This window comes from Lolium perenne, chromosome 4 (genome assembly GCF_019359855.2).
Source record: "Lolium perenne isolate Kyuss_39 chromosome 4, Kyuss_2.0, whole genome shotgun sequence".
In the NCBI taxonomy this organism is placed as follows: domain Eukaryota; kingdom Viridiplantae; phylum Streptophyta; class Magnoliopsida; order Poales; family Poaceae; genus Lolium; species Lolium perenne.
In genome coordinates, this window is record NC_067247.2 from 262,205,926 (window position 1) to 262,216,298 (window position 10,373).

At 39.9% G+C, this 10,373-nt stretch overlaps 1 long non-coding RNA gene across 5 annotated transcripts; it reads left to right on the forward strand.

The window, feature by feature from the left end:
• Nucleotides 1-1,495: 1,495 nt before the first annotated feature.
• On the forward strand, nucleotides 1,496-8,028 carry LOC127323194 (uncharacterized). Of its 5 annotated transcripts, XR_011743588.1 has the most exons (11): nucleotides 1,496-1,775; nucleotides 1,902-2,259; nucleotides 2,629-2,782; nucleotides 3,214-3,300; nucleotides 3,401-3,418; nucleotides 3,519-3,556; nucleotides 3,793-3,922; nucleotides 4,669-4,909; nucleotides 5,616-5,706; nucleotides 6,843-6,942; nucleotides 7,782-8,028. It is a non-coding gene; the product is annotated as an uncharacterized lncRNA (long non-coding RNA). The 5 variants fall into 5 exon arrangements; XR_007865455.2 differs by lacking the exons at nucleotides 4,669-4,909; nucleotides 5,616-5,706; XR_011743587.1 differs by lacking the exons at nucleotides 4,669-4,909; nucleotides 5,616-5,706 and having other exon boundaries at nucleotides 3,227-3,300.
• Nucleotides 8,029-10,373: the final 2,345 nt, after the last annotated feature.

Below are 10,373 nucleotides of genomic sequence, written 5' to 3' on the forward strand. Positions count from 1 at the left end.
ATACTTAAAAGATGTTTTAGCTATATAACATTTTGGAGGTTAAAAAAGCAAAGTTTAACGCACAGTTCTCACGAGTTTGCCCATGTTCATGTTATCCTTTCTTGAAATACCTATAGGGGTATGCAAAAGACTGGATTTTTTTAGATCAAGATTTTTTTGGCAAAGTGATGGACACAAAAGAAAGTATAGGCTAACTAAGTAAGACATCATATGCCGTCCTAAAGACCAAGGGGGACTAGAGGTAGAGGTTTTAGATATCAAAAATAAGTGTTTACTTAGCAAGTGGTTATTTAAACTCTTAAATGAAAAGGTGATGTGGCAAGAATTACTACACAACAAGTACTTACATTCTAACACCCTATCCCAAGTCCAAGTTAAAACTACTGATTCACCTTTTTGGAAAGGTCTGATGAAGGTGAAAGAGGTTTTTTTTTCTATGGGTTCTTTTAAGATAGGGAATGGCCTAGATACTCGGTTTTGGGAAGATCGTTGGCTAGGAGATAAGCCTCTAACGCAACAATATCCTTCTCTGTATAACATTGTTCAACATAAAAATATTCTTGTGGCAAACGTTTTAAATGAGTTTCCTCTAAATATAGCTTTTAGAAGAAATTTTACTGATTATAAATGGTCAAGATGGTTATATTTAATAGGGAGACTAGTTCATGTTAACTTTTCCAACGAGGATGATTCTTTTGTTTGGAGCTTGACAGCTTGCAGGTGGGTTTATGGTCAAATCTATGTATCTAGATTTACTAGATGGACATACTGTTTTCCTTCGTAAGTATATTTGGAAGCTTAAAGTACCATAAAAAATTAGCATTTTTATGTGGTTCTTGCATAGAAAAGTGATTTTAAGAAAAGAAAATCTAATCAAGCGAAAGTGGCAAGGAAATACAGTATGTTGCTTTTGTGAAAAAGAAGAAACAATTCAGCATTTGTTCTTTGAGTGCCCGCTTGCTAAAGTCATTTGGCGGATTGTTCACATATCATTTGGAATTTCTCCGCCCAAAAATATTACTAACATGTTCGAAAATTGGCTTAAAGGGCTTCAAAGGAGAGTTAAAAACCAGATTAGAGTTGGAATTTGTGCTCTCCTATGGGCAATATGGCATATCCGCAATGACTATATTTTTAACAAATCAAAACATGCTTTCTTTTTGCAGGTTATACCTTTGGCTACTCACTAGACCCGTTCGTGGTTATGTCTCCAGCCGGAGGAGCAACGCTAGGACATGAATTTTGGGTGCAACCATTTGGAGACGGTCGCTCGGGATCTCACGGTATGATTGCTGCACCCCCATGGGGCTCTCACAGGCGTTTAGATTTTGGGCCGTCCGATCGAGCTGACGTGGCGCGATCTCGGCCAGCCATTCCATCCAGGGCGCGAGGCCCTCCCGCAGACCCGCATTTTATCCACGGGTCCTGTGAAGCCCGCTCGGCCCAGACTCTCCCGTCGCGCGTGGCAACCCTAGCCAATCCTCTCCTCGCAGCCTGCCTCGCGATTTCTTCCTCCCCTGCTCGCCCCCCGCGCGGCCACCACACCATGAGCTCGGCCCGGCGCCGCCGATGGAGCGACGAGGCGCGGGAGAGGCGCCGCTGCTGGAGCGCAGCGCGCGGGAGCGGCGCGCCGGTCGAGGCGTAGGAGAGGCACCGGTGATGGAGCGCAGCGCCGCGGGAGCAGCGCGCCGGTGGAGCGACGACGTCGAGCGAGCTGAGTAGTGAGCGGGAGCGGCGCCGCCCGTGGACACAGCAGCCTATTGCTGCAGCCAATCGTAAGCCTGCTTCTCTCCCCAATCCCTACCTCCATCTCTCCCCCCAATTCACGCCTCCATCTCTTCTTCATTCCTTTCCATCTCTCCTCCAATTCCTTTTCATCCTTTGGTTTTCCCCATGGCTAGAGTAGGGAGAGGCAAAGGGAAGCATCCCTCCATGGATGAGGAGGCGGAGCTTGATGTGGATCGCCGGGGGCAGCGCCGCGCCGCCGCCAGGGATGGGAGGAAGGGGAGGAGGCAGAGAACGAGGAGACATCGAGAAGAGGGGTGTTTTGATCTCCTTATTCCTCCAATGGATGGGGAACAAGCAGTACGATTGCCTCAATTTCGAGTCAGCTCAGCCGCCATGAAGGAGGAGGATGTGCTCCACCTCATCTCCATCCTCACGGCTTTGCCACCGGATTGGTGCCGATCTCCGTGTCCCCTGCAAGGGGATCCCAACCTTTCCATCTCTCCTATCAATTTCTCGGTTTCTCTCTAGCAGGTTACCATCTATCTCACTTCTCTCCTTTTCATCTCAGATTTTGATTTATCTTTGATGTTCTATGAAAAATCTTAGCAGGTTATAGCGGAAGATTAATCCATGTAATGTTTATATTTGAAATTTAGCTGCAGCTAATGTACAATATATTACCTCACTCACATATGTGACTTGAATTTGTAGTGTATTTTCTAACTTCCGTGTGGCACTAGCATGTGCAAGCTATCATTAATAAAATAGCATGATAAATTTTTTTCTGGATTGAGCAGCATATTGCGATATTTGTCTAGGTTCATCTCTGAAATCAAATTATAAAACTCAGATCTCATTATATGTGAGTTACCGTGATTTTATTTCCCTTTCACACATCAGATTGCTGCTATATGGAAGTTGCTTGAGATTCCGTGTCACGGTTTGATTGTCCATCCTGGCTTTTATAGTGTCATGCGGAGAAGGAGTGGTGAAGAGAGGCTTCACGGAAGACATCTATTGCCTTGAAGAGCAACACCCAACCTTCTGCAACAAGGTGAGCAAAGATTCATAGAAATTGTTCCATGCCTCAAGTTTGGTTAACAAGAAGAACTTGCTCGCTCATTTGGTTAAATACCTGAATATTTATTCCTTAACATGTCTTCTGTTGTTTAGCAGAAAGAAAAGAAACAATTCTTCCAGTGATTAATCTGTAGAGAAAGTTGTCTCTGAAATTTTTATCTGGAAATGGATACTTTGGATACAGATGATTTATGCTTGAATTGGCACGTGGTCTTCTTTTAGCCTCCAAATTATTTAGGATTCGTACATTAAGATGTACATTAAGATCTGCAGCTACTGCTTCTAGAAAAGATGTGCTCTATTTGTTTTCTGCATTTCATATGTAGTTGAATCAATACCACTATTCATATGCTCCCCTTGCTGTAGATATTTTACTTTCATCTCTATTTGTTCACCTATTAACAGATTGAAGTTATAGGGCGGTTAGCCACGTTGTTCATACCTTCGTCACCACCATCACCTCCTGCCCAGCTGTCTTGAGACTGAATATAGGTATCAGCGATGGGTTCCTCACCTCACTCTGTCATCTTATAATTTGGCATCCATTATTTAGTCGTGTCTTCCCTCATCATCCTTTTCATTGCTTGATCAGGTCGACCGGGTCTTATTGGTAAGCAGTGGCTCTTCCTATGTGTGTATGGATCAACAACTTCCGACACCCAACTTCCAACCTTTAATCTAATGACTTGATGACTAATTCTCTGTTGCAGTACTGCATTCTCACTTTGCACCACCGTGTCGACCAAAGGTAATAGACTCAATCTTCTATTGTTATATGGGATGTATTTATGAGTTAGGATTTCACATACGTGCTAATATATGGGATGCATTTATGGGTTAGTTCTGCAAAAGAAATATCAACGCTAATTGTTGTTTTCACCGGAAAAAACAAATATTTACATAGTTGCCACCTATGTCTTAGTGAGCTGAGATTGGCCACTCGTGTATTTTTTGCTTACTGAATAATGGATGATTTGCCAACAGAGACAACCAAATATTGAAGCGCATACATTATACTGTACCAGACAATGCAAAGGTGTGAAGTTCCTTTGTGCTCAACGGCAACACAGAACTTCTAGGCCTGACTTGTCATTCTTCCTGCAGCATGGTTGAGGTTTGTCTCCGAGCATTCATCTTCTCTGAGATTCCCTTTTGTCACTGTATTATTTTTTTGTGGAAATTAAGAGGACCAGATCCATTACGTAATCATAGAATTTGCAGCGTGTCATCGTTTGTGTGGATCTTCTCGTTTGTTGTTAACGAGCAGCAGTGCACGACGAGGTGCTCTCTCCTGTCTCTCATTTGTTGTTTGTGTGGATCTGAAAATAGTAGGCTATTAGTTTTATTTTTCTGTGCTAGGATTAGTTATAATTAGGTGCTAGGAATTAACGATAGGAGTAAGATTAAATATAGTGTCTTCTCAATGCTGAAAATTTATGCTTGCGAGTGTTTAATCTACTAACTGACTTGAGACCTATTACAGAAAGGCAATCACTTAAACATATAGATAAAAGAGAGCTTTATCCTTTCAGCTTTTTAGGTATGCTTGGCTCTTGTAATATAATATCCGAAACTACTTCCTGATGAGCAATAATTTTCTAAAGCTTCTCAGATAAAAGATTGCAGATTTTAACAGGGCATATGCATATTTTTCTCCCAAAAAAGCTCAACTAAGACATGGTCATTATGGAGTGAGCTTGCCTTGTGACTGAACCTTTTTCCAGCTTTGCTACCATTGAACAGACCTCTGCTTCTTTATTTATGAAAAAATCCCATTAATCCTATTAACTATTACTTTTCCTATGGTTGTCCAGCTATGCTTTGACATGACTAACTGTAGTATTGCTCCTGGTCTTCCAGACAATTCAAATTCTGGAACTACAAAGATACTATTCAAGAAATACGGGAATACAAAGCAAGAGGATGTGCTCAACTTTTCTCTGACTTATTATGTTTACATGTATGATTGCTGGACTACCGGTATGGCTCGTATTCTTTAATTTTTCAAGGTAAACTACCGGTCTTCATCATCGACTGCAAGGGGAGAGCAGCTTAATTATTGAGTACGTCAGAGATATCGGAGTGAAGACAATCATTCCAGGTGAGTACATTAAGGAGTGCCTTCTCTAATTATATTAGATGGCTTTCTGTTCACCAAAAAAAGATGACTTTGAGCTTCTCTAGATGTGTGTAATACTTGCATTGATCTGTTTTGTTTTTTCTTGCACATCTGGTTACTATTCATCATGGTAGGTCTTGCTGATCCTGCTGTTGCGGCTAATTTTATTTATTGTAGTTAATGTTTTGTATCTGATGGGAAGGTTAGTTGACCTGTGGTTGACTGCTTCAATGAATGACTATGTATGGTGCAAAACTTATTTTCAAAGGTTGCTTTGTTGCCACTGTGTTGCATCACTATAGCCTATGGCTGACGGCTGCATTGTGCTAATTTGCCTAATTTTCAGAGCTATACATCCTTAGTCTAATCAAGCACTTTTAAAAAGTCAGTACCTTTCCCTTTCCATCACTTATTTGTGAATTCCGATGTTTTGTGTTATAATTATGTGTTCCTGCAACAGAAAAGCTAGAATTATATGAATATTTGGCTCATCGGAAAAAGAACAATACAATCCACCTCTGTTTTCTTTATAACTTCATTCCTTTGTATTTTTTGCATATATACCTCCAGTATTTGTGCTTTATAGCATACTATAATTAGCTAATTGCTTAGATGATTAACTTATGTTTCTTAGTATTCACATGGTATATACTAATTAACGTTATCGCTTCATTTTTTCTACTTACAGATGTTACTTGAAGCATTGATGTGTTCTCATGCCAGCCGTTCAGACTGCACCCATTTGCTTGCACAATACAGTACACTTATGGTGAAATTTGGTAAGTTCTTGCATACTGTTTTAGCAGTCCGTATGGTTCAGATCCATTATCCTGTGAGCTTAATATTCTTTTTGGCTGTAATCAGCACGTATGGCACAATTTTTTTTTACCGTGTGCTAAGCAGTTTACTGTACCACAGGCTAATTGACTTTGTTAGTAGTGTGGTCCACTATATATAGGTGAAACATGGGTTACTGTATGTAGGTCAAACATACTGCTCTTATATCTTTGTAAAATTGCTTATGGAATTATACAATCATAACATGTTGCCAAAATTGCTTATGAAATTATATAATCATAACATGTTGCCAAAATGATCATAGCAGGCTTCCATTGAAACAAAAATACTATATCTAAGAGTGTGGTCCACTGAAAACTATTATATGCACTACTATTCTTTTTAGGCATTCATTACTGAAACTCCTTTGTTAGTAGAGCAAGGTCTCATTGAATTTTATGGAATCTGCCAATTGTGAGAGTAACCGGAAAATGAGTATATTCATGGTTCCAGAATCTTGGATGAATTTGGATGTATTAAGCTGCTTTGAGATGGTATGCCATGATATGATATAACCTATTTATATATACGGAGTTACAAACCCTTCCAATGTTGAATAATGGGTCATCGCCAAATGAGTGATACGCCATGATAATTCGCACGCCTCTTATTCTGTTTTTTAGACCAATTAGTCTTAAAGTAATGAGTAGCAAAAAAAACTTATTGCGCGAGTCTTTGGATTAGCTCCTCAATAGCACTGCCCTTGGACCTCAATGACACAGCTCAACATGAATTTCGCATCTAAAGGTTACATACTTTCCTTTAGATTTATTAACTCCAGTTCAATAAGGATTTCAGCATGCCGTAAATCCAAATTGATAATTTTACTATTGTTTTGGCTGCTAATTGTTTCATCCAGAAGTTTCTTCATTTTAGAGGAGAACACTCATTCATTCACAGAATAAAAGTTTACAGAAGCTTGCGGAGGCAGCTCATTTAGTTTAGGAGAAAATCCCTGGAGTTTGAGATGGTTTCCCTCCCATTGTTGTGTACTATATTACACCGCAGATGCCAACTTTGCATTGTACTGCTGAATAAATCTTGCCCTGTGCGCATAAATTTTTCCACTGGATTGCAGGAAAACGCAGCTTCAGAGGATGTGCAGATTCAAGCAAAGCCAGTGCTCGCCGTCACCAAGGTGTTGCGGTGTTCCGCGGTCGTCCGCGTCTCTGAGGATGGTAATCGAATTGTTTTCCCTTGGCCTGCCTACCATTAAGTATTCCTGTGTCGTGGCTACTAAGCATAAATTCTGAGCGAAATGACAATATTCCATTTCCAGTTTTATGTAGAGACTAACATAGTGAATTTGTAGTTCATAGTAAAACTGATGAATCAAACCACGACTCCTTAATGTTATATCAAATGCATAATATAAGCAGCTAAATCACCTGGTAAAATGAATGGTTGTTGCATGGTGCAAATAAGACGGAAATGAACATGTCTTACTTCAGTTATACGCAAGTGACATAGTTTGGTAACTATTGTTTCATTTTGCTCTTATACAAGTTTTCTGAGCATGGCAAGGTATGTTATCTCTATAGCCTTAAAAATCATATTTGAAAGTTCAGTAACATATAGCAGCTACTTAAAGGGGCATTACTACAAATGGATGAATCATGTATTGTAAATTCTGATTGTGCTATGTTGTTTCTGAACTGTGTGCATCACGGGTGATTAGCGTAAGGCTACGGAAACATGTTGGATAAGAGGAAATTGTGCGACACAACTTCAGTAAAATTCTCAGAAGAATAGGAAGTAAACCGTGTTATAGAGAAGGAACTTAGTTTTGCAGTAGCTGATCTGGAAATAAAACCAAAGTAAGCTAAGAGATCAGTTTACGCAGTTGAAGAAATTATAACAAAGGAATATGAAGAGATGCTCTCATTCTCATCTCACACAAATCGACATTATTACAAAATCTTCTTATAGAGGTAGAACAGTCCGAAAGTTATGTCTGTCATATGTTTTAGTCCAGATAATAAGAGATCGGGTTACGTTTTTTTTTTTTCATTTGTAGATATGTTGCCAGGCTATGCGATGGAGACACTACCGGAGGAGGACATCATATCCTAGCAACAACAGCCTAGGACGAGATCCATTTCGCCTGCAACGAAGTTTTGGTAGACCGTCCTGTCTAGGTAGGCGGCCGCGACATCCTGACGAACTTGACTAGCATGTGTAGGTGAATACAAAATTGAGAAATAAGTGAACGGCAAATTGTTGGTGAATGTAAATTTCTGAAAGGAAATAATTAGTTTTATGTTCGTTTTGGTCAAACATCGTTACTGCAGCTGATGCTTACTGCAGCTGATGCTTACTGCAGCTGATGCTGTGTTATAATCTGAGTTATTCCATGCGAGCTCGTACTGCAGTTTGGGTTATAATCTGATTTCTGATATACTGCTGGCATTTTTTTGCACATAATACATGCTACTTCAGCTACAATGCAGCTAGCAGCACAAATAAATTGTCAACCAGTGAACCTGCTGCTTATGCAATTGAATAAATAGATGAGCTCACACAGGTTGATAGGGTTGCTTGTACATGCATTTCTCCTATATTTGTTTGCTGCAGCTATTTGATATACAAAAATTCAGAGAATGCTTTTCAGGTTATGAGCATCGGTGAATGTTTCCCAGGCCAACTTCAGCAGATAGGTTCAGAGCTTAAATTGATGTGTCCTTTAAGTTCTCTGAAAAATCTGATTCACAAACCATCCTTAATTAGAATTAGGACAAACGACCCTCTGCTAGCTAGCTACAGTCTAATCAGCTCGCATCAAGTCACGGAAAATAAGAGTTCAGAAAGCTACAGTCTAATCATTACGCATCAAGTCACGGAAAATTAGAGGAGTTTATGACAGAACACAAATACAATGATGTTATCTCTCCTTTTTAACAATTTTTTTGTACCCTGTGTACATAGTAAAGGAAAATCAGAGAAATACACTTGGAAAACCAACAATTCAGCTTTTATAATGGATCGCTGTAATTTTATTGAACCGAATGATTCTTCAGAACGATCAGAACGATAGGGATGCTATTAATTAGCTTATCTTGACATAAGCATAGACGACCTTGCCGGAATGCGGCCACCGCACCTGCCTGGCGCCGGCCTTACCTATTTTGCTGTTTGACTACGTTCAATCACCTGATAATTTTTATGTTTACCCGGTAAATGCAATTACGACGTGACTTCTAAAGACCATTCTGAAATAGACTCATGTAGATGTTGCTTTTGTTGTTCTATCCTTAATTTTATCGATCTTGAAAAAACCAGAGTGTTAATTATTATAATATATGCCTCTATTTCTCTAATTGTATATAAGCACGTTTGGTTGATGATTTGGTTTATTTTATCCTAATTTCATTTGATTGACTTTGTTTTGTAAAATCTAACAATGTATTATCATTTAGCTACCTAATTTTATCATTATTATACAAAGTGTAAATCAAAATGAAATTGACGGGATGGTGCGCCAAGGCGCACCTCTAAATCTAGTTTATTTAGCCGGTGCGGTTGGCTGCTTGATCGCAGGCTAACATGTTGATACATTGGCGGATGTTTAGCTTGTCTCTCTTTAAGTGATTGATTTATGTATCAACTTTAAGTGATATGTGAACTGTAATAAGATTATAATAAGATCTCCTCAGATATGCTCCAATAAAAGTAATAAAGGCCATATGCATCTTATTGATGCAGAGGCTGGGGTGTTTTTCCCCTTTTCAAAAAAAATCTGAATTCGAAAAGTACGGTGCCGTATGGTTCCACACAATAGAGAATTCACACACAACCTAGAATTGAGGGGACGGTGGCGCATGGCCTCCATGACTGGCGGCCGATGGTACTTGGGGAGAGGGGGGCGACGCCAGGGATCAAGCTAGGAGAAGGGTCCTATCTTATTTGAAGTGAACACCCTTGATTTTTAAAATTATTATACAACCCATCCCCGAAACTTCTCAACATAGTGCATGCCTCGTCTATCTGAAGATTCTAAAGAGAGCAGCTTTAAATTTCTGACGAGGTGGCTAACTGTGTCTGGTTTGTAGAAAGAAGAATGCAACAGAATGGAACTTTATTTCCCCACCTTTTCAAGCTATAGCCTTACTAACTACAGTACGTATTTGGCTTTAATTACTCCATTAGAAGCTCGTAGGTTATAATGAACAGTACACGACGGGAACTTGTTAGCTTACAAATGATAGCTCTCGTTGTGCACTTCATGAGATCATGGCCTATTATTATATGTTAAGATATGGCATCCAATCCATGCTTTTTTTAGCAAAATCCAGTCCATGCTTTTCCACTCAGATCACAAAATTACCCTTCTTCTATTGTGAGAAAAAGGCATGTCGGCACTGTCAAATGTCATCAAAATGCACACATGTCTGAGTTCCTTCAAAGAATCCACTTGGCCAGATCAACGGACATCATTTCCTTGGGGTTGGATGGCCAGTTGGCCACCGGTTTCTACTGGGCGGATTAAGCCATCCTACTGAGATATCCATGAAAATTTGTAGGGCGCACAGTGTGGGATCTCTGCCTTGGTTGTGATGTATGGCAAGATTCGGACGGCTGAAACCTACCATGACTCTATGAGAGCCCGAGG